The 27,333-nt window shown below is 43.4% G+C and overlaps 3 long non-coding RNA genes across 3 annotated transcripts in view; 1 reads left to right on the top strand and 2 right to left on the bottom strand.

Moving 5' to 3' along the window:
• Positions 1-5,633: 5,633 nt before the first annotated feature.
• Positions 5,634-8,702, bottom strand: LOC147652908 (uncharacterized). Its single transcript, XR_015286783.1, has 3 exons — positions 8,577-8,702; positions 8,127-8,273; positions 5,634-7,254 (listed from the first exon to the last, which is right to left on the bottom strand). It is a non-coding gene; the product is annotated as an uncharacterized LOC147652908 (long non-coding RNA).
• A 272-nt stretch (positions 8,703-8,974) lies between these two features.
• Positions 8,975-12,885, top strand: LOC147652907 (uncharacterized). The gene is made up of 2 exons (XR_015286782.1): positions 8,975-9,215; positions 9,605-12,885. It is a non-coding gene; the product is annotated as an uncharacterized LOC147652907 (long non-coding RNA).
• A 3,650-nt stretch (positions 12,886-16,535) lies between these two features.
• Positions 16,536-27,333, bottom strand: part of LOC111928417 (uncharacterized) — a 33,510-nt gene continuing 22,712 nt past the window's right edge. Inside the window, exon 3 of the long non-coding RNA XR_002864107.2 lies at positions 16,536-19,811. This is a non-coding gene — a long non-coding RNA (uncharacterized LOC111928417). The remainder of the gene's footprint in view (positions 19,812-27,333) is intronic.

The raw sequence follows: 27,333 nt of genomic DNA, 5'->3' as shown, positions 1-27,333 counted from the left end.
CACTGGAGTGGTCCCTGACACCAACAGCCAGTGCTCAGATCAGCAGCTTTCCCTCTGTGGGTGTGCAGGTGCATTTATATTTAAATATGAGCTGTGCTCCTTCTCACATGAGGACAAAAGTCCTCCCATGGGCACACAGATACTGAGGGAAGTATATTGCAGTCTCAGGTCTGCAATTTCTATATTTCTCTCCAAAAGCTGATGGATCCTCTGGGTCCCTCATCATCATCATCATCATCATCATCATCATCATCATCATCATCATCACCATCATCATCTGTCTCCTATACTGTGCATGCTGCTGCACGGTTTGTCCAGGGCAATCACCATCAGCCCAGACCTAAGCTACTCTTCAACACTGCTCCAGGACCAAAGGGTGAAATTATTTTTCCTCATATCTCTCTGCATCCACATTACCTTTGTCAGGATCTCAGGTGTTTGGTTTCATAAGGACAAGTCCATCCTAAGGTGTGGCCTCTAGGTATCCAGCAATAGCCTTTCATAAAGCAAGAGAGGGAACCACATTAATAGCATACTTTTTATAGCATACATTTTGGACCTTCATCACTCTAAGGACCTCCAGGAAGAAAGGAGGGTTGGAGCTGGCCTCTCTGTGCCTCACACCTGGGAATGAGAACCACAGTTAGAGCTAGAGATTTCATGATTCAGATATTTCTCATTTCTGAATTCTCTGCATTTTACCCCAGAGATCTAATCTGGGTCACCAAATCTATGTTCCCAAAGTCTCAAACATTTCCACCAATCCCCATGCTGTCGTGATGGGAGGGCACAAAACTCTGCCAGCAGGTCACCCCTCTCCACAGGCAGACAGAGGTTGGACAGGGTGTCTTATTTGGGGGCTACCACATCCATTTCCATGGAGCCAAGACTTGGGAACAGCAAAGCATCAGTTTGGTACCCAGAATTTCCCATGACTTCCACATGTACTTAGTACACATCAGAAAGTGGCCCTCAGATACTCAAAGCAGGTAATTTCTATTGTTTTTACCAGCATTTAAGCAGTATCACAAGTACCCAGAATCAACATCCAGTCCTGAGGACAGAGGACAGTAAAATTAACCAGGGCACAAGCCCCTTAACCCACCAATCAGACTTTCTAAATTATTTAAAAGATAATAAATAATATATATCCTTGCTAGGTGAATTCTGTTTGGCCAATGGAAGGGATGTAAGCAGCATCCTCAGTACAGATTCTGCAAATTCTTCACACTTCAGCGATGATAAATATTGACGGGCATGTGGATTTTGTCACCTTTCTGTTTGCTGATGACAAATTTCTTGAGGAAGGTCATACAGCCACCATCTAGATTCAAAGTGATTTGAGTGTGAAATGGATGAAACTTGCTATTCCTGGGAGTTTACATCTCCAGCTACCATTTGCTTGCCAGATTTCTTGCCCTGATATAAAGGAAAGTCATATATGCAATGGTGAGATGTTCCAGGTGAGACCCTATGGCTTACCTGTCCAGGAAATTACATTTAGAAAGGGGTTTACAGCCAATCATAGATAGGAATTGGTCTGCCTCCAAACTAATTTATTTCCAATCAGTCCTTCAAGCTGTGTGGGAGAGTCCACTGCTGTCTAAAATCACTTATTTTGTGCCTTTAGACTGAGGCCTCGTGAACACCACCAAAGCATGAGCTGTCAGACCTGCACTGCCTCTCCCACAGAGATGGGATACCCCAGATCTCTTGGGCTTTGTGCCTGGAGGTGGCACTGGCCTTAACAAGGGAGTGATCTATGATGAGTCTCATCAGTCCACAGCCTGGGAACCTGAAGTGAAGGTTCTCCTCACCTCTCTGCTGATTTCTGCTGAAGGGTATTAAATACCCATCAAAGAAGCATGACCCCTCCTGCTCTACACCCTCCCTAGCTATGTTTTTTCCAGAGTACACTCACATTTACATTTTTCTTCTGTTTATATCATCTTTGCAGCAAACTAAAGAAACAAAAGATCCAGAAGGTTAAAAAGTCGTGTCTGTAAATCTCCTTTCAGGATCAGATAGCTTCCAGCAACTTTTTCACTCTGACTTTGCTATCTCTGATTCCCAATTCCTGCAGCACTGTTTTAGGATGGGCTTCAGCAGAGTCACTTCCATGACTGGCTGAGAAAACTTAGCTGAAGTCATGGAACCCAAGTAGCCCCAAACCAGAGGAATGGGGGAAATCTGGGGGAAAAGGATTCTGCTTCCCTTAGGAGCTGCACATTTTAGGGGTCAGGTGAACCAGGCTTCCCAAAGCAAGAGATTGTGCATCTCCTATGGGGAGAGAGAGGAAGGTACTTAGGAATTCTACGATGTGAGGGTCTGCCCAGCCAAGAGGGAACTGGCTTCACTAACCATGCAGAGACATTATCACCCACTGTAGGAGGATTATTCCTCAACATGCCTTAGGCAGGTGGACTGGATTCCTCCACTTCAAGTTCTGCACTTCAAATGAATGCAGAATTAATTACATGTGTGGCTCTTTCCAGCCAACAAATATTACCAGGAATCACTGAATCCCATTTTATTTCTGTCCCCAAGATATGAATGGGAATTTTCTACCAGCTTCAACAGATCTTGAGCGTTTTATATCCCCATAACAATCACAGTTGTTTCTCTAAGATTTTGAACTACAACATCACTTGCTGTCAGCTCTCCAAAATTTTACTACCACCTGCAAGCCCCAGCAAATCCCAGCCACAGCAGCCTTTCACAACATCCGTCCACGCATCAGTGAAACCTGCAGCTTGTAAAGAGCAGATGCAGCTCAATACAGGCAGATGAGACATCTGAGCAGTGCCCAGGGGCTCTGCCATTTCCAAAATGCCTGGTTTCCCTTTCCAAGAACTTGTCTCTTCTGCACACTCCCTCTGCGTGGGTCGGCTTGGGATGGACGGCTTCCAGCTCCTGCAGAAAACAAAGGACAGGCACATCTGGCAGAGGAGCTGCCAGACACTCATAAATCATGACTGATCATGGTGTTGCTGTGACGTGCCACAAGAAGCCTTTGAAGAGCTGTACCCAGCTATAAATTGATAAACCCAGCGCTGCTTCTGTCCCTCATGAGCAGAGCAAGGACTGCTTTGGCGCCTCATAAGAGCTGTGCCTTGCACTGAATCATGGAGCTTTCCTCGTCCTCCCTCCCTTCTGATGAACTTCCCACAAGGCAGGAGAGGCATCCTTCCTGCCCACCACCATAAAAACACGTGAGGTATCAAAAGAAATCAAGATGCCAGCCACACCAATAAACACTGGGGCCTTCTGGTGCCTCTGACACTCATTTTTCTGGTGCTCAGGCAGACAAACCACGCTTGCTCACAGGTTGAAAAACAGTGTCCAATTCTGTAAAATGCTGAGAGAGGAATGAAATATGTCAGCAAGACATTTCCACCACAACTTCTGAGCTGGGACTGTCTCTGTAGAGTCTAAAGGGCTGAAGGCGTGAGGTGGCCCATGTTTAGCACAGATCTTCTTCAATTTGATCTACACTACAGAAAGATAAATAAATAAATACACTTGAAGCTTTGCTCTTACAGAAGTATAAAACCCCATCTGCCTGCCTTTTGTAGACTGATATCAAAGATTTCACTTGAAATGGTACTGACATGTCTCTGTCTTCAACCCCAACCACATCCTGTACACGGCTGGTCAAAAATGAGGGGGAATTCAGTAAAAAAAATGCACAGGTTCCTGGGTTTTCTTGGAAGTAAATTCAAAATTTGTGATCAATGTTAACAATATTCTGGAACTGGAAATATTGGAACTAGCTGCCACACCCATAGGTTTTTCTCTGCTTGAAAAGGAATAATTTTTGTTGTGCATAAAGGTGAGAAGAGTGGGTCAATGAAGAGTAAAAAAATGTCGGGAAATAAAAGATAGGTAAATAAAGTTCATTCTCATGATTCAGGCATTGAAATGGAAACCAACAGATGTGAATCAATACCAACTGTACTGAAATCTTACTGGGTAACTGAGGGAAATCATCATCCATTTGCCATCATCCTTTGTAGCCTTTAGAAACACATTTTGTGACCCCATTCCTTACTGAATTGCTCTGTGAATAAAATAATTTATTGATTATAAGATGCACAGGACCTGAAAAATTAAGACATAAATATATCCTAGGGATGGGTGCTGATGTTGACACAATCACGATAGCCATGAAACCAGAACATGCACAAAATTCAAGGCTTTTGGCAAATAAAATACCTTTTCTTTTTTTTTTCTGACCCTGGTGTAGCAAGGTCTGAAGTGGTGTTCTCTCTCAGTGGCTTTATATATATGTTTTCAGTGGTCTATAAAACAGATATGACATTTAAAGTGTCAGTTCCCTTCACCTATACCATGTCTCTGATGATATAACCCTGCTGACTGCAGAAAAGTTTCCCAGAGTTGCATCCAGAGCAGAGAAAACTGGAAATGTCCCACATTTTACATGAAACAAACAGCTGTCATTATTTCTCTTTACAACACTTGTCCTTCTCCGAGAGTAACACTGTGGATGTCATGGGGGGGTGACTCCCAGACCTTCCCTTTACACATGAGCTTCCACCCCATTTAGCTCACTAGGGTGTGTTTTTATTCAGATTCAGTTAAGCAAATATATATGGATAAACCGTATTTTCCTCTGCACCAAGTTGTATTTGAGTCATTGGAGTGTTGTACCTTGCCCAAGACAAGGATGTTAAAAATACAGACATGTTAAGAATGGCTGCTCTGTTCTGTGATACTGAATCCCAGCACTGGAGCTTTCCAGGTTTTATAGACCATGTAGGCTGTGGTTAAGATCAAAGATACAGACTTTTTTTCCCCCCACCAGAAAGCCAATAATGGGGGGTTTCCATAGAGAGGTAAGAGAAAGTTCTAATAAAAATTTTAAAAGTGGAAATCCTCCAGGTTGGACCTGACCCTTGCAGTCACTCCTCTACTGCAAAAGAAAAGTTCTACAGCTCGGCTGAGGAACACCAGAGGAACCGCTCAGCCATATGGTCTAATTATAGCTTTTGTGTCTACTTTCTGTGTATAAATGACTTTCAGGATTGCTGTCAGGGACAAGCAGCACACTGCACTGTAGCAGTGCCAGTTCTCATCATTTCATTAAGTTTTGTCACAACTGGCATTCTTCCCAAACATCAGCTCTTTGACTCGGCCGATTAAGCGAGGATCTCGGCTTCCACCAGAAGCTGCACCTCTGGACCCCAGCCTTGCAGATCACAGCTTGCAAGCATGACCTGATCAGAGCTCCAGCGGGCTCAGAAACAGAGACACAAGCACACAGTGAAGTTTTCTGCAGAGTGGCATGTTTCCTGGGCCCATCCCATGGCAGAGGGTGCTGAGGCAGGCAGCGCTGCTGCATGCACATGTACCATGGCAGGAAACACTGCACTGGGGCAGCATGCAAGGCTGCATTGGTGTGCACAAACACACCATCCACACTGCTTCTGCAGCTTCAGTATCCACAGTGCCTGACTTTTCAGCTGCTGGAAACAGCTCTCAATGGCTGACATGGAAGGGGTTTCCATTGGAACATTTTTAATTAAAAGTGCTGATTCCAATCAACCAGCTAATTTGGGACTAATTTTTTTTCCCCAATGTGTTGCTTTCACAAAGCTATTAAAAAACTGGGCTAAACAGAGAAATACTTTATTTTGATGATTTCAAAGGAAACCTTTATAAAGTTTTGCTTTCAATGCTTTGCAACAGATGGGGTGATTTATCCTCAGGAGCTGTCTAACTTTAGATGGAGTATGAAAAGACCTTGTCTTCAAAGTAATTAAGTTAAATTAAATTATTCTCACTTTAAACAGATTAACTGAAATTAAATCATTCTCACTACGTAGCTACATTTAGATAATTCTTAAGACATTTTAAAACCTAAATCATAACACTACATGTAAACCAGGGCAAGTGCTTTGTCACAATATCTTTTGTGAACAAAATGAAAATTTCATTCAAGTCAGTTAAATTAATATCAGTATTTTAGTTTGTCTGCAGAACAGAAGAATCATCTCATCATGCAGCCCCTTTCCTTTAAGGGCTATTGGCTGTGTGCTTCCATGCAACAGAGTAAAAAGGCAAGATTGAAATCCATTTCCTTTAACAGACAAGCCTGACATCTGTTTGTATTTTCCAGAAACTTTTGATCAGCAGGAAAGTAAGTTGGAGAGGCCATCAGTATTCTGAACAACTAAAGGTCTTTCCCACTGTTCAATGTATCTGTAATTATCTCAGAAGACATGTGCTCAGATCTGAGCAGAGATGATGCAGCCAGAAATCTTGCAGGGAACATTCCCCATGCAACAAGATCTGCCATCTAAAGAGAGAATAAAAGTTTGCTGTGAGTGTTGAACTGCAGCAGTTGACCATGGATAGCCACAGGGCACTGGTCACATCCAATACTGCACCCTGTACAGCCAGAGACACCTCCCTGAACAAAACAAAGATTTCTGTGCCTCGACACACAGCATAGACTCAGACATTCTGTTCCTAGAAGTTGCCCTAAATGTTACAGATTCAAATCGTCTGCACTGAATTTCTCTGGAGGCAGAGGTTGCTCCCTGGCCTGGGTACCACTGTCAGTAGAAATTGATCTTATTTAAGAGGCTGACATTTGTCTTCATGCCACATTAAAATACTTCATTTCCACTGCTCAGTAAATGGAGAAATCTTCTTTGGTGGAAGAAATAGCATTTAGGATTGGTTTCACAGTGTCAGTTGGTTGGGATATTTTTTCATTTTCAAGTACATAGCTTTAAATTCCAAACCAAAACATAATTTGTGAACAAAAAAAAAAATCATGTGTTATTCTGTCTCAGGTTCATTTTGAAAATCTGAGAACTTGGTCCTTCCTCCAGCACATGACTTTCAAAATTACTGTGTGCCCTAGTTAAGTACTTACATTGTAACAGGATTTTATTTCTCAATGAGAACACGCTGCTGGCAATTGTCCAGCCAGTTCTAATTACTCCTGCTTCATGTGGCCACGGAGGAATTCAAGTCTGTACATCCTTTCTGTGCTGTGTCATTACCAAAGTTTAATGTCATTTAGCTTTCTATTGTTTTTCACAGCCTATGCTGAATAAATAGCAGTGAACAGACCTGCAGAAGGATCGTGTTTCCACTGGCATTCCTTGGTATGAGTGTTTCGTTGTTCAAAGCTTCTGATGCTGTTCTCACTGTTTGTTCTTTTCCAAACCTGGATTACCTGACAATGATTTCTTCTGCCATGTTTTGGGTATGTCATTACTCCTGGAAAGAAATGCCAGGTTATGAGGTATAAAATAGAAATCCTAATGTTGCCTGTGATACTGCAAAATTCCTCTGCTTTCCTCAGAATTTAAGACTTCTAGGATCCAAGATGGATGGTGTGAAGTTTCCTTTTGCCTTCACCTCCTTGTTAACTTGTGCATGGAAACAACCTTGCTTCCAGTTTCTCTGTGAAATTAAACATTAATCAACACTCCTCAGTTAACAATTTGAAAATTGTTTCTTAACCTTCAGTAAGGTCCAAGCTTGGGTTTAAAGCATAAAGAAAGGGAAAGCAAAACTCAGCTCAATTTCTGCCCAGGATTTGTCCTGTGATGCAGCCCAAGCCTCTGTACCTGTTTCCAAATCTCTGAAGCCCGGATAAGTATTAGATCAAGATCAAAGAAAAGGAAAACATGAAACTGAGCTTTTCCTGGCTCTTTCCAATGCAGAAACATCAACATTTCAGTGAGATGGCAAGGCTTGAAGCACATCTAAGACTCACTGATCTCCTAAGGCTTGGTAAACTTCACCTCACTGATGTTGATATGCTGCTCTATGAGCTGTGAAAGAGCTGTGAAGAGATGTACAGTTCCTTTTCAAGCCACAAACTGATCATAAACAAAAGTTTCACTCTTATAAAAGGTAATTTAAGGATACTGCTTACTGTCTCAAATGCTGTGCAGTAGTTTCTCAAACTGCAAGTCAAGCTTTGGAAGGCTGGAAAAGGAAGGAAAAGCATAGAAAAGGATTAAGAGTTATAACACAGTGGCTTATCTAAATTTTTAAGTATTTAATTATTAGCATGTTAATCATTAAAAAAAAATAATTTTAGGAGAAAAAACCCAAGAAAAATAAACAGTAATAATTCTGACCTCCTGCAGTTCAGAGAAGTGGGGCAACTGAGTTCATCACCTGCTGGTTTCCACAGCTACTGAGTTCCAAGAGACAAATCAGGAGGTGCTGGAAACTTCTAAACTCAAGAGTGACATAGGGAGGCTCCACAATAAGTAGACCCCCTCCTGACAGAAGAACAATTAATGACCACACAAAAATATCAGGTTCTAACAGAAGGAAAGGCTTCTCTGTTAAACATTGGAGCTCCTTGACACTGGGTGCCCTGGATATCAGACATATGTCTGGGCTTAAAGAAGTCACTAGGCAAATTCATGCAAGAGGAAGCAACACAGAGATGTGAAACACAAAAGGTAATTTGTAGTTAAGCTGCAAGTCAGTGATAGGAAGGGAGTCACTTTTGACAAGCAACACTATATTTGCCATTTTCATGTGCTCTTCCCTAGATCAGTAAGACACAGGCTCCCAACCTGAGGATCATCTCCTCCAACAACTTCCATCCTCTTTTTCACAGGAGCCACTCTGTGCTTCCTCAGAGTGGGGGGTGAGAGTTTGCATCTACAGATGGGAATTATCCAGCTCACGTCCTTCACTCTGAGATTATTACACGGACAATTAGAGGTATTTAGCAGTTCTTGGATGGTGTAAAGACTTTCACAGATGTGGAGGAAGCAGCTGTTGCTGCTCTGGAGGGAAGGAGCAAGATGGCAGCAATAGACAGAGGAGCTGCTGTTGCTGACAAGCAGAGGGCACCTGAGTGAAGACACAGCTGAGCTGCATTCAGAAAGGAGTTGAAGGCAGGTGTGTGCTTGGGAGAAGCTGAAGCAGCTCCTGATTGCTAAAACTAAACAACCCACCCACCTTCCCTGTGATGAAGGTATGGTTTCATGGAGGAGTTGTCATGGGGAAGAGGGGAGGTCTCTGTGCAGGGACATGTTTTTATTTGGAAACACATCTACAGAAGCTGCTGATCACTGTGATGTGCCTGAGCTGCTGCACACCCTCACTGGATCAGAATTTAGCACAGCAGTATTTCATTTCTGATTTTAGCATGGTCTCTTGGTCTTGTGTCACTGAGTTGCTTAACATTTTGAGGCTACAATTTTTATGTGAGCAAATCAGTTGGAAAATGTGTGGTGTGGTGTTCTGACTATGAAGGTTGCATGTGCCTTGTACTGAGTTTTGGCTGTCAATCTCTCTCTGCAGTGCCCAGCACAGCAGGGGCTAAACTTTATTTGGCATGGTTTGCCACTGCTGCAGTAAAAAATCAAATTTCCTATGGAGATAGCTTCTCATGGTTGGGGTTTATTTGGGTGATTTTTAATTGCTCCTTTCATTTTATTGTGGAAGACGAATTTTAATTGATTTTTATATGAATGTGGCTGTAAAACCCAACAGCCTAAGGAACAACAGGCAACTTATACCTATTCCTTGTCTATGTTTATAGCATTTCTGTTCCCACTTGACAACCTTTGCAAAACCTTTTCCTCCCACGCAGGAAAGAGTTTTTCAGCTCCTCAGAGGCTCAGGCTTCTCAAGAGCTTTGCACCTGGGTAAGATATAGTTTCCATACAGCACATGTATTTCCAGCATCTCCCAGGACCTTTTCCCTGTGGTCATCAGGGATCTCGTAAGAAATGTACATGTGCATGCTCTGAGCTGCCAACAGACTGAGCACGAGGGGAGAGACTGAAAGAGAAATTAAAGTGTTCCTTCAGGAGACCACAGTCTGACTTTGGATTATGCTGAACTAAATCAGAAGGTGCTCCTGCAAAATCACTCCCTGGGAAATGAATCTACAAATTGGAGAAAAAATGGGCCTCCACAACAGTACAGCCTAATGGATTTAAGAAAAATGCAGTGGAATTGTGTTAATGGCCTGCTTGGGCCTCGTTGCTCTGTATGGGAATTCTCTACAATTCCATCAGTCACACTAATGAAGGCACCAAACCCTTTTGTAGCCAGAGACTTCTGCCAATCAAGTGTTATGCTCATCCTAGAGCTAACTTCATAATGTTTTCTTTTTGTCGTTCGCTTGTTTGTTTGGGTTTTTTCCAGGGAAATTGCCTTGAGCTGATCTGATCCCAATCTCATATTGATACCATTTTCTTTCTTCCAGTAAGGTTACTCCTGATGGGTGTGGGGTGAGGGCATGCCAAACCAGCTCCTACATTGTTTGGGGGAAATTCCAGATTCTTGGCACCAGAGAGATTTAGAATCAAGGGAGGCAAAATGTTAGAAAGGACGTGCTGGAACAAGAAGAAAACATCTTGGATTGTATCCGATCACAAAGATATTAAAGGTATCTGGTCCATCAGAGCTTGGAATCAAGGACAAAAAATGACCCCTAAAGTCCACAAAGTACTGATACTCTTCACCTACTGCCTGAAACAGGAAATTAGTGTTGAGGGAAGTTTGCAAAATCATTAATAATTGGGGGTTTTTTTGGAAAACCTATTGGCTATCTATCCATCTCCCTCGCTGTGTGCTATTCTATGCTTGCATGAAAGCATTCATGCTGTGGTCATGTCAAGAGCTCAGCTCATCTATTCACATCTAGTGCAGGATAAGATGGTCTGGTAGGTACTGGAGGAGAGTAAATATTTTGAAAAAGTAGGTAAATGGCAGCCTGTTCTCCCCACAAGGCTTTCTGTCTGGATTTGCAAACAGACACTGGAGAACAGCTCCAGAAGATGCAGGAAGTTGCCACCTCTGTGTTTCTTTCACAATTGCCATGTCAAGAGCTGGACCTTTCCATCCCTGCTCTTGGAGCTGCCTCTTGCCCTGGGAGCAGTGCCCAAATGTTAGTGGCAATAGTCATGCAGAGAAACAGGGCAACATCTGGCCTTACATGTTACAAGTCGTGTATGTTTTGCATTGCTCAAGCTTTCAGACAGCAGAAGTACTGAGAAATCAGCCTCCTGCAGCCAAAACTCGGCAGTTTCTGTTAAAATGGCTGCATTATAAAAAACACTTGATCATCTCCAAGTAGTCTCTGAGATGTTAATGCTTCATATAGTTACTTGGAGGAGAACAGGGATAAATCTAGTCTTTAGCCTGGGAGGAAACATTAATTGCTATTCCCTGTGGTAAAACCAGCCTGACTAGACCCCAAAAGACTGAGTAACAGAGGAAATATGGATAATAGTTGTATTGGTGAATGGACATGCTGGATGTCATGACATTACCCAAGGCATTCGTTTATCCATATGTAAGTGTAAAACCATCCCCTAGCAAAAAATACCCTTCTTAATATTATTCTGCTTCTTACTCCATAAATATGTTATACGGCTTTTGAATTTGACCTGCAGAGCAGAGCAAACTGGTAGCAAGAGCCCCTGAATAATGGCACATCATAATGCAGACTTTATTTCTGCAAGTATTTTAGACAGGGTTATCATAGCCAGGGAAGTCCAGCTCCATCTCTTCCTTTGGTTACAACTCCAGTGATTTAAAGTCAGCTCTCAGCTCTGGGAAAGTGCCTGCTTTAAATGGGTCTAGCAGAGCTTTATTAACGCTCCATTCATGCTCATTTTCTTCATGCAAGCTGTCACTATTTGTCAGCAACTGCTGCTCGTACAGGACGTTCATCAGGTTCAAGTAGGCAGAAAAAAAATGAGTTTGTTATATCAAACCTGGCTCTTTGAAGCCATGTGAAACGCAGTTGTTGCCACCTCGGGGAGCTTGGAGCAGCCACGTCAACATCCTAAAGCTCAGCCGAGCCTGCCAGAGCCTGGGGACTGCTGCGTGCTGAGGTCCTGCAGGGCCACTGTGCTCCTGGCCACGGCGAGGACACGTCACCTCCTCCAGCCCCACCGTGGTGAGCAGCCACCAGCGCTGCTTCCACAGCTCCTAATCCCTTCCTGGCCCCAGCAGGTCACCTGCAGCCTCTGGGCCAGCGGGCCTGACCCTGTCCCAGCGAGGAGCTGAAATGCCTCGCAGCAGCACTGGCTGCTTCAGCGGCTTTCACAGGGCAGGCTTTCCCCACAGGCAGTGAGAGGCTGCTGAAGTTTGCTGTGTGCATTTACCCAGAGGTGCTGTGGATGCCCTTTCCCTGCAAAGACTCAAGCACAGGCTGAATGGGGCTTTGAACAACCTGCTCTAGTGGGAGGTGTCTGTGCCCATGGCAGGGGGGTGGAATTGGATGATCTTGAAGGTCTCTTCTGACCCAAATAATTCCATGATTCTGTTACTGATCACCAACCCATTCTGACATGCTTCTGCTCCTCCTGCTCATTGGGTGCAGTCAGAGCTCTGCAAACAGCACCACTAAGCCAGGCTTTATCACCAGGGACAAAACCCTCCTACTTTATTCCAAGCCTTTATCTTCTTTGCCCTGATGACAAGGCATACTAATATTACCCTAATAGCTAGTGCTGCCCAAATATAAGTGAGGTTTGCCAGCCAGACAAGGCTAACATCTCTGTCCCTCTCCATTCACCCAGCTGCCCAACTGCTTCAGCAGCAGTTTTAAAGCCCATGTGGAAGCACAAAGATCCCAGCAGCAAGGGGGTATAAGGAACCAGCTTTCATGTGCAGATGCTCACCTCTGCCTGCATCTGTGGAACGTCTCTGGGCCAGGATGGGACAGAGGCACTGTCAGAGGGTCACTGCACTAACTCCTTACAGCACTGATCAGGATAAAAATGAAGTGTGGGATTGATTAGAGTATAAATCTTCCAGCAAAACTGATCAGAATGGGGAGCAATAGTAGATGGGTCCTTAAATTCACTGCTGAATCCCTACAGCTATGCAGAGCTCATCTCTCACTGCTGCCAAGATCCCTGCAGACAGCAGGGGCTGTGCAGACCTTACAGGTGTGTGTCTGTCTGTCTTCCAAAGCTGACAGGACACACTGTGATCTGTACAGCACAAGAGAATGAATCTCACCCACCCATCGTGCACCAGTTGCTCCCCTAATCAAAGCCCTGGGTAGATTCCCAAGGTTAGAGGGGGAGAATTATTTGGATGGGAGTCCCATAGAATAAACCCAGAAAATGTAAAAAATAGCAAGAGAAACTTTGTCCCTGAATTAGTGCTCCTGCAGTTGCCCTGCACAGCATTAACTTGGAGACCAGCAGGCTGCCAGAAGTGACAACTTTCCTAAGAGATTTAAAACCAAAGTTCCCTCTGACAGCTTAATCCCTTGCATGTATATAGCACTTCACATGCCCAAATATTAACTGATTCATGGTTAATTAACTTGTGGCTATAAATTTTCCCTGGCACTTTTTGCAAGACTCAGGATGTAAATGTTAAACCAAGTGTCCCAGGCAAATTGCAGCACTGTAAGGAAAATAATAGGGCAGATCATCACCTGGTCTAGTGCAGTTATGGAGATTTACTAGAGCCCAGGGCCTGACACAATTGCTCTTGAATTCATTACAGCAAACTGCAATGAATGAAGTGCAGAGCTCCATCCTATATTGAGCTCCAGTCATTAATTCCCTGCTAACACGGGGGACATGTTAAAAGAAAGTTCTCTTTATTTACTCAGATGAGTATTATGACACTGTAATGAAGGAGCTGAGGAAGACAAGGTGTTTCAAGGCAGTGGAATTGAGGGAACATTGCAGAAAGCCCTCTGTATGAAAGCTGATGTTCACAGCACAACCTACTGAGCAGCACCCAAAGCAAAGGGAAATTTTACCCAAAAAAACTCTACAGGGTAGCTCTTTCACCTCTGCATTTTTCAGAGCTGGTGAGACATTTCATTAAAGCTCAGGTTGACTCCCCAGTGGCCTCTGGGAGGGAACACATACATCCTTAGCTGCCTCCCTGGGAGGATTGTGAGCAATCCTCCTTCCGCTTCCATCTTGTTCCATGTCAAAGTCTTTGGGGACCCTCAAAAATTTTCCACAGAGCAGCGCTACTCCAGCAAAATCAAAATTGTTCTAAAAGATTCTCAATCCATGATTTTTGACATGGTAAAGAAAGTTTTCAGAAATTAGACAGCTACACACACACACAAAGGTCTCCTCCTAAGTCTCTGTATGCATATCAGCCACATTTTGGCTTACAGCTCTACACTACTAAACCTAGTATTTCATGAACCTTATAAACATTTTGCAGTATTTCAGTGGTTTCCCTTTCAAGAAGAACTCGTGGAGGGCTCTGATTCGTTTCCAGGCATCTAGCTTCTCTGTAGAGTGTTGCTGCACTGAACTTAAAGCCATTTCTCTGTGGAGAAAAAGCATAAAGAAATATGGTACAAAATAATGAATGGTGCAGACACCCTCTCTACAGGTGCAAATGCATGAGAATAAGACAAAACAAAGGCTTTTACAGGAAGAAACCCCTTCTTTTTTCTGTATGGATGTTACTAATCTGAGGAACCTGCTGTGTGATTTTACAAATTAAGGTACAAAGAGATTTGAGGTGAGGAAAAAGGACTCTAATATTTTTATGGCAGGAGGAAGCATCTAGCACTGCTAAGAAATGAAATGGTATTGACTAAGTATCAGCTAAGGTGTGTCAGGAAGAAACACATCCCCAGGGCAGGTTGTTCCATAGGATAGTCCCATTTAAAAGAAAAAGGGTTCTTCTGGGCATGGGGGAAGGGTGAACACTAATAAGACATAAGGAATGGAACTGTCTTCTGCACTTAAACCACCTAATGGAGCATGCTTGTGTGGGTCCTCAAGTGTCTAATGAGGCCTCAGGCCCAATTGCGGCCTATGAGCAAAGGCATTAACAGAACTGCTTTTCTCCAGCCCACAGCTTGTTCACACTTGTAAGGGCTCAATACCTTTGAAATTTCTGCCTTTCAGTTATGTTTAGTTGATGTCAGCTTGTGAGTTCCAAACCAGTTAGGGAACAAACCTGCTAAAACCACATATGTGCAGTACCCAACATGCTGTGTGATGGCACCAGTCTTGTTCTGACACCAGGCTAAGAAGGGGTGTGGGCACAGGAACATCACTCTTTGACCCCTTCCCAAAACTGCGACCCAAATTCACAGCAGCATTTTACACTTGGGTTCCCAGAGGGCATTTGGAGACATGCTTAAACCAGGACCAGGACTAGGACGGTAGGCAGGGCCCAGACAGCTTCTGATGCCCCAAACCACAGGGCTGAGGGCACAAGAGAGACAGGTTCCCTCTCTTCTTTTGCACATGAGTGTTTCTTTAAACTGAACAATCTGAGAGTGAGGGACTTCAGTAACATCTCAGATCCCTGAGAAGAACATTTTGGCCCCGTGTGCTCGGGGGCATGTGCTGGAGGACAGAGATTGTGGTTGCCAAACCCCAGCACCCCTCTTGCCACACTGCACAGACAAACCTCTGAAGCTCCTTCCCCATCGCCCTCCCATCCAGGCTGCCAGCCTCCACCTGATCCACTGGAGCCATCACTCAGTGATTTGTGATGTACTGAAACACAATTTACATTGCAAAAAGCTCTAATACGTCCCTGGAAAGCAATTAAGAGCTGCACACAAGTGTTAAGGGTTTTTTTCCAAGCAGATGTCCTCTTGGCAGATACACCACCGACCTCTCGCTCCAGCAAGCTCTGCTCTACCTCGGAGACGAGGAGAGGGACAGTCCCGCTCCTGAGCGGCCAAGCTGATTTTTATTAGGCCTTCCTCCGGAAATAAGAAGTATGGTGAGGCGAGGTGATCTTCCCCTGCGGCTGCTGGTGTGGATTATGGAGCTGGCAGCAGCAGGAACGCATTAAGGAAAGCTCCCAGCAACGGGTAGGTTTTAAAATGAAAGCTGGCTCAGTGTTAATGCGCAAGTAATGTGTCCCAGCTGCCTTTAATAAAACAGCCAGCTGAAACTCAGCATCATAATAAACGGAGTAGGGATTTCACAAACATCCTGGCTGCTCAGAAAGAGACTGACTTTTCTTCTTCTTTTTTTTTTATTTTTTTTAAGTATTTTTTTCCCCTCAGAGCTTGATTAAACATTTCCTGTTTTCAGCCTTCCAGAAGGGTCCTCATGAGCCTTCCCCTGCTGGCAGCTTCAATTTTCAACGCCTTCTCCTGATACCAGTGTGACACAGAAATGGGAGGATTTGTGTGGACCTGGTACCTGGGCAAGAAATGTCTCTGCTGCAGCTGCATCCCCATCCTGCTTGTTGCAGACACGGGGTGGCACAATGCTGACTGCAGCCCCAACACCTGGTAGGCTCACAAGACCCCAGGGAGGAGCCTTATGACCTGTTGCTTCTTATCTGCAGACAAGGTGAGGAGGAAGTTGTCTACAGCTGGGAAATAAACCTTGGGTTTCTGCTTTTGCTGCTGATTCAGGCAAAATCACCCAAAGGCTGGACCATCAGAGCTGATGGAAGGTCAATAACTCACAGAGGGACAAGCCCCTGAAGCAGAACCTGAGAAAGCAGCTGGTCTGGGTTTCATCCCATTGAACTCAAGTCAGCCTTTTGTCTGTCTCAGCCAGTGGAGAAAAACAGGCACCTTTGGGAACTATTAATTGGTAATAATTTTAGTTTATTTTTAAAATAAAATTTAAAACATCCTACAAACATACAGACATGACAGTGTACCTCTTACATGTCCACAGCCAAACCTTGCATCTAGCCCAAGTCTGGAGGAGGGGAGGAGATTCTTCTGGCCATGCCAGTCCTTTTGATCATCCAGGGGCTCTTTCCATAAACTCCCCTGAATCAGGGAATTGGAAGAAATAACGTGCTTTTTCTCAATAGTTCTCCCCCCCACCACCAGCTCTAAAGACTCATCACAGCGTTTCACCCAAAATGAAGGATGGAGGCAGCACTGAAATTCTCCCATCCTGCCTCTGCCTAGCCAGGGAGCAGGATGGTACTTCTGACCTCCAGCTGAGGTACACCGGCATCTTGCCAGCCTATAAAATCAAGTTTCACCAATTAACTTTCAGTAGTGGAGGGTCTGGCTAGAAGTACTCAGCTCTAATCCCAGATAATGTGTGACAACTTTCAGTGTGCTCATTCCAAGTGTTGAATGGGCTTCAGTGTTTCCTACAGCTCTGTAATATATGCCACAAATATATAAATCTTTTCTGTAGCACAGAAGAGAGAAAATTCTCAAAATGCTGACTGCAGCAGAAATAGAAATATCTCCTCATCATCTCTTGGTTTTAGTGGTTTGTGTCTAAATATCTCTAGAACTCCAGCCTCACCTATTGTTTAGAAATGCCTGTGATTTCTGTGCTGTTTTCTTGACAGACAGCTAGGAATCCCCTTGTGATCTGGAATTTAACTTCATCTCACCTTAACCTTCCCCATCTGACAAAGGTGTTGCCAGGATTAATTAATAGTGTAAGGTGGTGATTAATGAGTAGAAATTACAAAACACAACGTGCCACCGGATGCTGAGGATTTTTGGGGAAGTTTGGAGATCAGCATTCCTAAGGAGCTAGTCTGAGCTTGACCTCTCTCAATTAAAAAATCGTCATACATACTCCACGGAATGGAAATGTTCTCTCATGTTCACTTTTGGTAACAGGCTGGTGAATGGTGAAGGCTTCAGTTGATGCTTCTGGCTACCCATAAATTTCTGCAGGATTTGTAACCTTCTGAGATATGTTCCAAGAAAACAGATTAATTTTCTTTCCCCCGCAGTCTTATTTTACTTTGAATCCTCAGCATTTTCTTTTCCTAAAACAAGGTATCAAAATATCTTGGATGGAATTTTTCAATGCATACTGTGAAACACCTTGCCAAAAAACATTCACTTCAAATGGTATTTGTTTGGAGTACCTGAGTTTTCCTTCAGCCTCAGGAATTCTGCTTAGCACAACTCCGTAATATTTCAAAATGGAAACAAAATAACACTGAAATTTATCAGCCATATGCAAAGCTTTTTTAAACTTCATGCATTGATCTTGGTTAACTGAAAATAAGTTTTTCTGGAGTATTCTCAATTTTTTACTTGTGTTCCTCTTTTTTTCTTATTCTTGATCATCTTGCTTTTATCCTCTTACAAGTTTTCAGAAAGGTTACTTCAGGTTGTGAACAGAGTGTAACACTTGTCTTGCCTACTATCAATATGTCAAAAATAACTGTTAGTGAACTATTTTACATTTTCATGGGTTTTCTTCCAAACACCAGTACAGTCATTCCACAGAGGTAGTTTAGAACAGCTCGTGTTCTTTATGATTCTGTAATCTAAGCAATAGGCCAACCCACAAATGAAGGAGAAAAAGGTATTGCAACAAACTGCCAATTATTTTTTAACATCTCTTTATTTCAAAAATGTAAGATTCTTTAAGAAAAAGGTAAAAAAATAATGAGAAGAAAACCCTCTTTGGAAAATTTTCCCTTTAAAAATTTAAAGACAATATTCTTTCTCACTGTGGGAACCACTTCCATTTGAGAACTAAATGAAATAAATATTTTTCCTGTTGTAAAAATTATGGTGGAGAAAAGAGTGAACTGATTTTTTGTCTCTACCTTAGTGGTCCTCTTACACAAAACCAAAATTAAATACAAAATCAAGAACCAGAACTCATCCTCTCCTTTTCCATTATATCACAAGGTATAGGTTATCTTCCCAATTGGGAGAGAATTTCTCATGAAAATAAGGCCTGGACAAAATTACTTAACCTTAAAATTAAATGTTGTCCCTTAAGGAAAATTAGGTTTTGCTGAGCTAAAACTCTTAGAGATTTGCTAATCAAGCCACTGTTTTGCTCTGCAAATTGCCATTGAACTCACATCTCAGACCTCAGGCAAAACCATCACGGCCATACAGTGCACACCACAAACCCAGCCTTCCCAGAACAGGTGGACAACCTGACCTTTTAAATAGTTGTGTCTTTTCATTTTTTGTTTCTAAAGCCTAGAATTAAATACTGGTCTCAACAAAACAACCTTGAAAGAGGCCTTGGGATAGCACAACCTGTGTCTGCTGCACAGCCATGATGAAAAGGAACAAGCCTCTATTGTGCTTGTTACAGCCCCTTCCCCCAGGATTGCTGTTTTGACACATAAAGCCGGGATAAAGGAAAGGGGCTGTTATTATCCTCTGCCACATCTCCATTTAATGGGCTGAGAACCAGGGCAGGAGGTCCCATGACTTATTCTTGGGCACACACCCAAAGCCTGCCCCAGCAAGAGCATTTAACCCAGCTCTTTGTCCCTGGCCAATGTTTTATCAATAATACCCATTTTTCCCTCCATAGATATTTTTTGTCCAAACAAATACACATGTTTAGGCTACCCCTGCTCTTTTTCCATGGCACATCATCCCAGTAAACCATTCCTTGGCACCTGCCCAACCATCGTGGCCATCGTTTGTTTGTAGCTTCGTCCTTCAGAGCACCATGTCATTGTCACTGTCATTTTCATGTCATTGTCATAGTGCTTCACTGAGATCAAAGGTCCCAACCACAATGGAGGCTTGCTTGTTTTAAACATTACCTAAATTACATTTTGATAAAATCAATCATTTCGTAAAGTGAAAACTCTTCTAATACAGTTGACACATAACCAGATTTAGGTACAGCACGTCCTTGGCCGTGGATGAGCAACTGCTGTTAACACAAGTCATCATTTCTGGGAAGGAGGATACAATTCCCCATGGCACCAAACAGTCATTCTTGGAAAAAAAAGCTATTTGTGATTGGGACAGACAAGTTGCCTTTGCCAGGTTGGGGATGACTGGTATGGGCACAGCCAGCTCATTTAGAGCACCGTGAAGTGTAGCAGAATCAATCTCTAGTGGAGACCTGCTTTGGCAGAGCCAGAGATTAAGTTGATGTCTCCCAACCCTGTAATAAATAAAGGCAGATATGAGTGTTGTGAGTACTTTATCATGTTGACAATTTTAACCAAGTTTTTATTGCAGGAGAGACTGCTGATTTTAACCCCATCCATATTAATTAATGGTCAAACATGTTTTTTTTCCAGATTCCCCAGAAGTCTAAATAGAAAACCTCATATATTTTCAGGAAATTAGGTGATTATTTTGAAAATTCTACATTCATTTGTGTTTCTTGTGAGTTTAGGGACAGAGTATTGGGCTATGGAGGAAAGCCCACCTCCATCAGTAGGGGCGGAAGACATGGAGAAGGCAACGTCCCTTGTGCCACCCAGAGTTAACCCCAGGAGTAAGAGTCATGGCAACCAGCAACATCCATACCAGGGACAGGGTCTGGCTTCAATGTCAAGGATAAAAAGTTTCAAGTAGGTCCTCCTGTTGACTCTCAGGCTGATTTTACCTGATGTATCTAGCCACAAGGCCTTTTATTTCTTTGCACGGTTGTGCACTTCCTAAGAGTTGTGCTAGAAGTGGGAGTAAGGAGACATTACACACAGTGGTGCCCTTAAAGCTCTTCCAGCCATCAGAACAAGGGAGGGTAGGAAATCTAGCCAGAAGCCCAGTTTTTCAGAATGGAAGTGTTTGGATAAATACTGACTGCTTTGAGGTTTAACCACTCTGGAGCAAAATGGAGAAAACAGGGATGGAAACTGCCTCTAAGATCACCCAGGCTCATTTGTCTGCCAGGATAGGGTTATGCTTCTTCTCCACTCTGTCCAGTCCTGGCATAAAATCCCTTGCCAAGGAACCAACCTGCTCATTTTGGTAAGGCAGGAGAAGTCCTCATCCTGTCAGGGAGGGTAGTTGCTCAAAGCAGGGGTTTTATGCCTTTGTGGCAGCAATTAGTGCTGGCAGTGCAACCTCAGAATCACATCACATGGTTATTTTCTTCTAGAAAAGGACTCATGTTTTACTTGTTTTCTCCTGTTCTTCATTTTATACCCAAGTGAAACCAGCACCCATTGAACCAAAATGCCTTTTCTATTACTTCACCATTTCCATCTCTTTTCTTTTCCCTCTGCATGTTGCTGAGAAATCATCATCAGGTCCTCATGGGGAAAGATTAACACCTCACTTTACTAGCAGTGGCCGCAAATTTTCCTTTCTCAGTTTTATCTCATTGCTCCTCCATGTACCTCCACAGCTCCCAAGGGAAGCTGTAAAGAGAGAAACATTCTTTTCCTCCCAGAAAGCAGTCCAAATTAACATTTTCCTTTGTCTACATAATCCATTGTCCAAAATTTAGGTCAGATTCTCAGCCAGTATAAAGCTCACAAATTCATACTCTCTATAATTTTATGGCAGCTGAGAATTGATGTAAAATGTGTCTGAGGAAAGAAATGAGCCTCTGTTTTCAGACTATCCTGGCTTCACAAACCAGTCATTTCCAGTATTGCTGAAAGAAACCATCCCTCAGGTAGGATGGGAAAGGAGACTGTCCAGTGCAGAAAGCAGGTTATTGTATATATTCATATAATCTTTGCACAAATGCAGCAAAACAGGATGCTGCTGTATCCAGGCTAAAAAGCTCTAGGGTTAAAAGCACAAGCAATCAGTCTCTCAGAATTTTTTTTTTATTTATTTTTCATGACAGCTTTTGTGGCCACATTTATCTTTACACACTATAAAGCCATTGACAACTTCCAAAAGCATTTCCTGCTGTGCTGTCTCTAAGCTCACACATTTCTGCCTGCAGTGGAAACCCTGCAATGAACACGTGCATCAACTGTTCTGAGGGCTGCATAAGACATACAAGAAATATGGAAGCCAGGAAATATGATGGATAAAACAGGCCGGATTTTCATCGCTGGTGGCCACAACAACAGCCATAGAAAGTGCAATAAGAGCAGTGTTTCCAAGAGGATGTGAGGTTATGGATCCAGCAATATCGGTAAATGGCATCTGCTCTCCAGTTTGACCACATAATAGCTAAACTGCTGTATTTTCCACACTGCTCAGCTAAACAGCTTAAATTGGACCCTCTCAAAGGCTAAAAGGAATCAATTTCATCCTAAACAATTCCAAGGCCAACCTGAGCAAAGCCTTTGATTCATGCCAGTTAAAGTCAAAGACTTTATGGCACTGGTTATTGTTCAATATTCACCAGCAGAGTGAAGAGCAAGGGCTGCATTCACCTTGTCCTCCCCCTGCAGAGATGACCAGCAGCTGGTAACAGGGATTGCTCAGGAGTGAGGAGCTCCCTGGCTCAGTCCTCTGCTCCCAGCTCCATCTCATTGTACCTTCTCCTTACCTGGAAGCCATTAACTCCCTGGTCTGTGCTCCCCTTCCAGGGGCCACTCTGCAGAGAATATTGCTGACCAGTTCCTGGTATGTTCTTTCATCTGATGAAAGAGCTTATTTAAACAGAAATCCGAACACTACTGCTGCTCTGCCAGGCACTGGCTGAAAATATGTTAGTAGATGCTTTGTCATGAGCAAATCCAGGCCATAGTTTCCTTCTAGGTTCCTCGAGTTCCAGTTATGAGGTCCTCAGTTTTCAGCCAGGTAGGTAAAAATCTTTCACATTTTTACAGATGGGGGAACTGTGGTGGAGCAGAGAGTGAAAGAAACACATCCAAGATCAACAGTGACATTTTTTTGGTGGCAGAGTGAAGAGTGAAGCTCAGATCTCCTGCCATACAGTGGGGGTACTTTCACCACCACACCACACTCCTTCCTTTGCAAGCCTGCTAGAGCTGGGTTAAGGGACAACTCTCCAAACCCAGTGGCACCAGCCATCCCACAGAGAGAAAAACAGCGCCCACGGTCAGCGTCTGGATTGCTAAAATGCAGAAGTAAGACACATCACACACATCTCCTGCAGAAAGGCAAGCACATGGTCATGGCTGGAGTGTCCCACCACCATCTAAGGCACAAAAAGCTAACTTTTGCCTGCAAAGAAAACTACAGGGAGTCATGGAAACCACTTGCAAACAGCCCTGTCATTCAGCTCAGGGCCGGAAAGAACAGACCACAGGAGTTATGGGCAACGTACCTGGTGATCAGTGGGGAAGGAATTAATTTCACCTAATTGAGATGCCTACAAGGTAGAACTGGTCACTGCCAGGTTCGTTGATAAATTGTCTTTAAGGGGACACTTGTCTCACCTACTCTAGAGCTCTGTTTTAAGATAAGTAGAATTATACCCTGGATATTAAAAAAAAATCAGAAAACGTAGCCCCAGAGTCTGGCTTAGATGAAAATATCTGTGTCCATGCATCTACTGTTGATCACACATATGTCACCCAACATGACAAATGGGAATAAACTAAAATTGAAGCAGGATTCTTTCAAAAAGCTGTGAAGTGATGCTTAGTCCAAAGTGGCTTTATTAGATATACATATGTACTTCATGTGTATGCAAATACAAGTGCAATTTGCACTGCAATATTTGGCCATAGCAGAGAGCTGATAGTTCTGATCATGGGAAACGTTTCCATTATAAAAGATGGCAATGAAGCTGAGAATTGAGTGCTTTTGACTCAGTCCTGTTTATCAGCAGAGTAAGGCCATGTTCTTGTTTTTCTCTGGGCATAATGGGAATCAAAAAGTAAAGAGCCTCTCCCTTTCTTCTTGGTCTCTTCTTCTGGTCACATCTACACCCAAAACATCCTCTTTGTGGTCAGCTGGGGTTACATGCACAGCTGATTCTGGCAGCTTGGGGTTTTCTGTTACTATCTCCTCTCTCCTTCTCTGGTGTTCCTGGACATTTGCTTTTACACACTCGGAATTCAACCAAAACAATATCCTGACTCCAGGTTTGCCTTCTGCTGCCAGTGAAACACCACAGGCAGTACATCTGGGTTTCTGAAGGGCCTCGGTACAGCTTCTGCTTTGGTAAACAGCTTCTATTACTTAAACTCAGACCTATCTTTCTGGAGTGGAGAATGGCCATAATAGCCAGAAATTCAGTGACATTCTGCAGAAGTAGCCAGACATGGGTGAAACAAGTAGCAGAGCTTGTCCCTTTCAGCTCAGTCCCCTCCTGAGTGATCTTGGACAGATCCTGCTTTCAATTGCTTCCTATTTTGCCAGATTTAACTGTGTGGGCTGAAATGTTATGCTCTGAATATCTGCTGCACACTAAAAGTTTCAAACCAATTTGAGACAAAACATTTCAGGAGATTTCGTGCACAAGACAAGGGAAAAATACATTCTTTTGCCCACGTTCAGGAAGCTGTTTCATGAACAGTGAGACTGAGGAAATGTGGTTTCACTTCAACACACAGGCAGGTCTGGTAACTCAACTCCTCTGCAACTCCCCTTGTTCCCCCCATGTCCTCCTGCCTGCCCCATGGACAATCAGCAAAACAAACCATGGTTGTCCTGAGCCACCTGCCTATGAGCAGACTGGGCATGACAAAATTCAGCCTCTTCCCACCATTTTCAGAACACTCAAATGCATCTCAATTCTCAGGCATTAAGTTTCAATGAACTTGCAGGAACTATACTGTATTTGGGTTCTCCCTTCTTCCCTAAAAATTGGTTTCCAATTAGCCAAGTGATTAAAAAATGAACACAGACGGGCAGAGGGAATGATCACATCTTTTCACCGTGAATGACCCTTCTTTTCACATAGGTTAATATCTTTATTGGACCTTTACTAGCGGCATGACCAGCTCTGCTTAGAGCCCATTTAATATATGTTCTGTGTATTAATGTGTACCTAAACACTGTGCAGAAATGAAAATTCATAAAGGACCTTATCCAAAGATTTCCAGGCTCCCCTGTGCTGCTAAGGCCAGAAAAAATTCTTCCTCTTCTTCTTTTTCAGTCATCTGGCTGCACCTGATCTTTTTCAGAAGTGCATGAAAATGAAAAAATTCAATGAAAGTCTACTTTCATAATAAGAAATGTTATCTAAAACATGAAATGCCTGGTAGCTTAGGAAAGAGAGGTTAGTGGTCACTGCCCAGATCAGGACAAGTCTTACTGTGTAAAACACCAGCTAAATGATATCTTCAGGGCACTCACAGAGGAGGCACCAGTATGATAAGATTTTTTTTACCATTTTTCTGATGTGACGATTTGGATTTAGTTCAGGTAAATAAAGTGCCATGGAAAAATGTGTATTGGCCACTCTTTCCCTTGCACTATTTGTAAAGGATGTCAAGAAGACAACAAATCCCAGCTAGTCGTCCAAGTAGGCTAATGAGCCACAGACTCACACTATGCAAAACCATTGTTCTGCACACAGTATTTTGGCTGACAAAATACCAGCAAATTAGTACTAAAACTCTTAGAGATCAGAGCTGCAGTGTTATTATCAATTCTTCTTCCACCAGTCCTTCCTCCATGACAAGAAGGAACACACAGGCAGGCCTTTTCATGTGCCCCAAAGTGTCTGAGATGCCCATCAAAATGAACAATTCATTCTCCTGGTGTTGCATGAAGAAGTCCCCTCTCCTTGGTGACTGCAAAAGCTTCCTGAATACAAGAACATGCATGTAATTACCAGCAGCTCTAAGGTTAGCATAAATCAAAGTGAGAAGTCAGCTGCCAGGGGCACTTCAGAAGCAATGCCCACATCTCAAACAGAGCTGAGCTAAAGCAATAACCCCATCCAAGTCCCTGAATGGGCCATGGCTTGTAATGGGCTGGCACAAAGCTACATTATCCCACAAGCTGCACCTGCTCCTGGAGCTGCTGTAGCAGCAGCACATAGAGGTGCCACCTGGCAAGATGGCGTTTCCTGAAGCCTGCAATGATGAGGCAAAAAAAAGCTCCCAACAAACAGATGGTGCCCACAGAAATGGGAGTTATATGGAAACAACAAAGGGCATTGCAGCAGCCACCAACACACTGCTCTCAGCCCTCTCTAAACTGTCACGCACATCCTTAGTGGGTGGTAAAGACAGGCCTAAATTCAGGTGCCTTCTCTCCCAGGAAAAAAGGGATCTTGTTTTTCAAGTTCATTGCTCCTCAAACTGTATGAAAAAGATTAGAATCACAAAGACCCACTGAACAGTGTCTGTCCCTCAGCATAAAGACAGCAAAAAATAAAACCCAGGGACTGACAGTGCTAGGAACAGGCCATCTGCAAAGGGATGTAAATGTGACTGTGCCCCCAAGTCATGTCTTATGGTCTTGGAAAGCTAAAACACGCTGACGGAAAGCACGCAACTAGTGCCAAGAAGAATATAAAGTATGGGAATACAAGGAGTGGGGAGGTGGTCAGATTTGCAAGAGGAAAACAAAAGCTTGTTTATCCCAATGAATTAATTGCAAAACATGGAAGTAACAAACAGAGGTGCCTCTGCCATGGGTTATTGATTCTGACAGTGTCCAGCCCCTGTTGCAGCCACCAGCTATAGAATAAACGGCCTAAAAGGAGAATAACTTCCTGACTCACAATAGTTACACCCTGAAACATAAGAGTTTATGTCTTTCCCATAGCTGTTGTTTATCTAGTCTTTAAAATGTTATTATTATAATGCTGGATAGTCCTGTCATCTGCTGAAATATCTCATCCGTATTTCCATACAGCCAATTTTTTCTTCAGTCACGACCCTCAAGATTTCACAATAGTGTTGAAATAATAACTGTGTTTCAAGGATCTGAAAGAGCTTTGCAAATCATGGACAAGATCCTGTCTCCCTTCTCAGGAGATGCCCCAAGTTCATACTGGAGCCTCCAAAACTGCAGTGCTCTTGGAGACTGAAGTTACCTTTCCATGGGAAGTAAACTTAAAAGTCAATATCAGCTCATAGGTGACAAGATACACCAGAAATCCCTGGACCACCATCCTGAAGAAGCAAACCATTACTTGTTCACTGCTGTTAGTTTCATTTCCCTACAGGGATTCCCTGTCTCACACCAAACACTTGCAGGCTTTGTGTGCCAAAGCAGTGGCAGACACAGCTCAGCATTGTTCACCTCTTGATCCAGTTTCCTGAACTTTGGTAGATCATTTGGGAATATGGCAAAAGGTTACCTTCTTTTTTTGTTTTATGTTTTAGAGAAGAAAAACATCTCAATAGAAAAATCTGCAGCAGCCTGGCCTGTTCCAAAGACTCCAGATCATGTATGAGTGACAGTGTTACCTGTTCAGAGGGGCCACTCTCCCTGCCTCAGGCAGGAGCTCTTTTCTCCCTGATATCCCTTTTGTGCAGCAATTGGAGAGGAGCAAGGAGACCCAGCTCCACTCCCCATGCCACATCTCTTGCATCTTGGAACATTATTTTTTTCCCCAGTTTGCTTCAAGCCCTGAGAAAGGCCAAACAATTGGGAGAAACAATTCCAAAATAAATCTGCAGAATTGTTGGGCTGGATCCAGGTGAGCAGTGCAGGCAGGGTGGTGCTCTGGTGATGGCTCTGTGCTGTGCAGGGAAGGGACAGTAAATCTCCGTGGTCCAGGACTCTGGGGGCACTTTGTGCTGCCCCTCTGTGATCACTCCATTTCCAACCCATTCTGGCCACTGGGCACTCATTTTGGTTGTGTCTTGTCTGGTGTTTGGCTCTGTCCTAACCAC

Source organism: Cyanistes caeruleus, chromosome 5 (assembly GCF_971803275.1).
Source record: "Cyanistes caeruleus chromosome 5, bCyaCae1.hap1.1, whole genome shotgun sequence".
Lineage (NCBI taxonomy): Eukaryota > Metazoa > Chordata > Aves > Passeriformes > Paridae > Cyanistes > Cyanistes caeruleus.
This window is presented reverse-complemented; position numbering and strand designations above follow the sequence as displayed.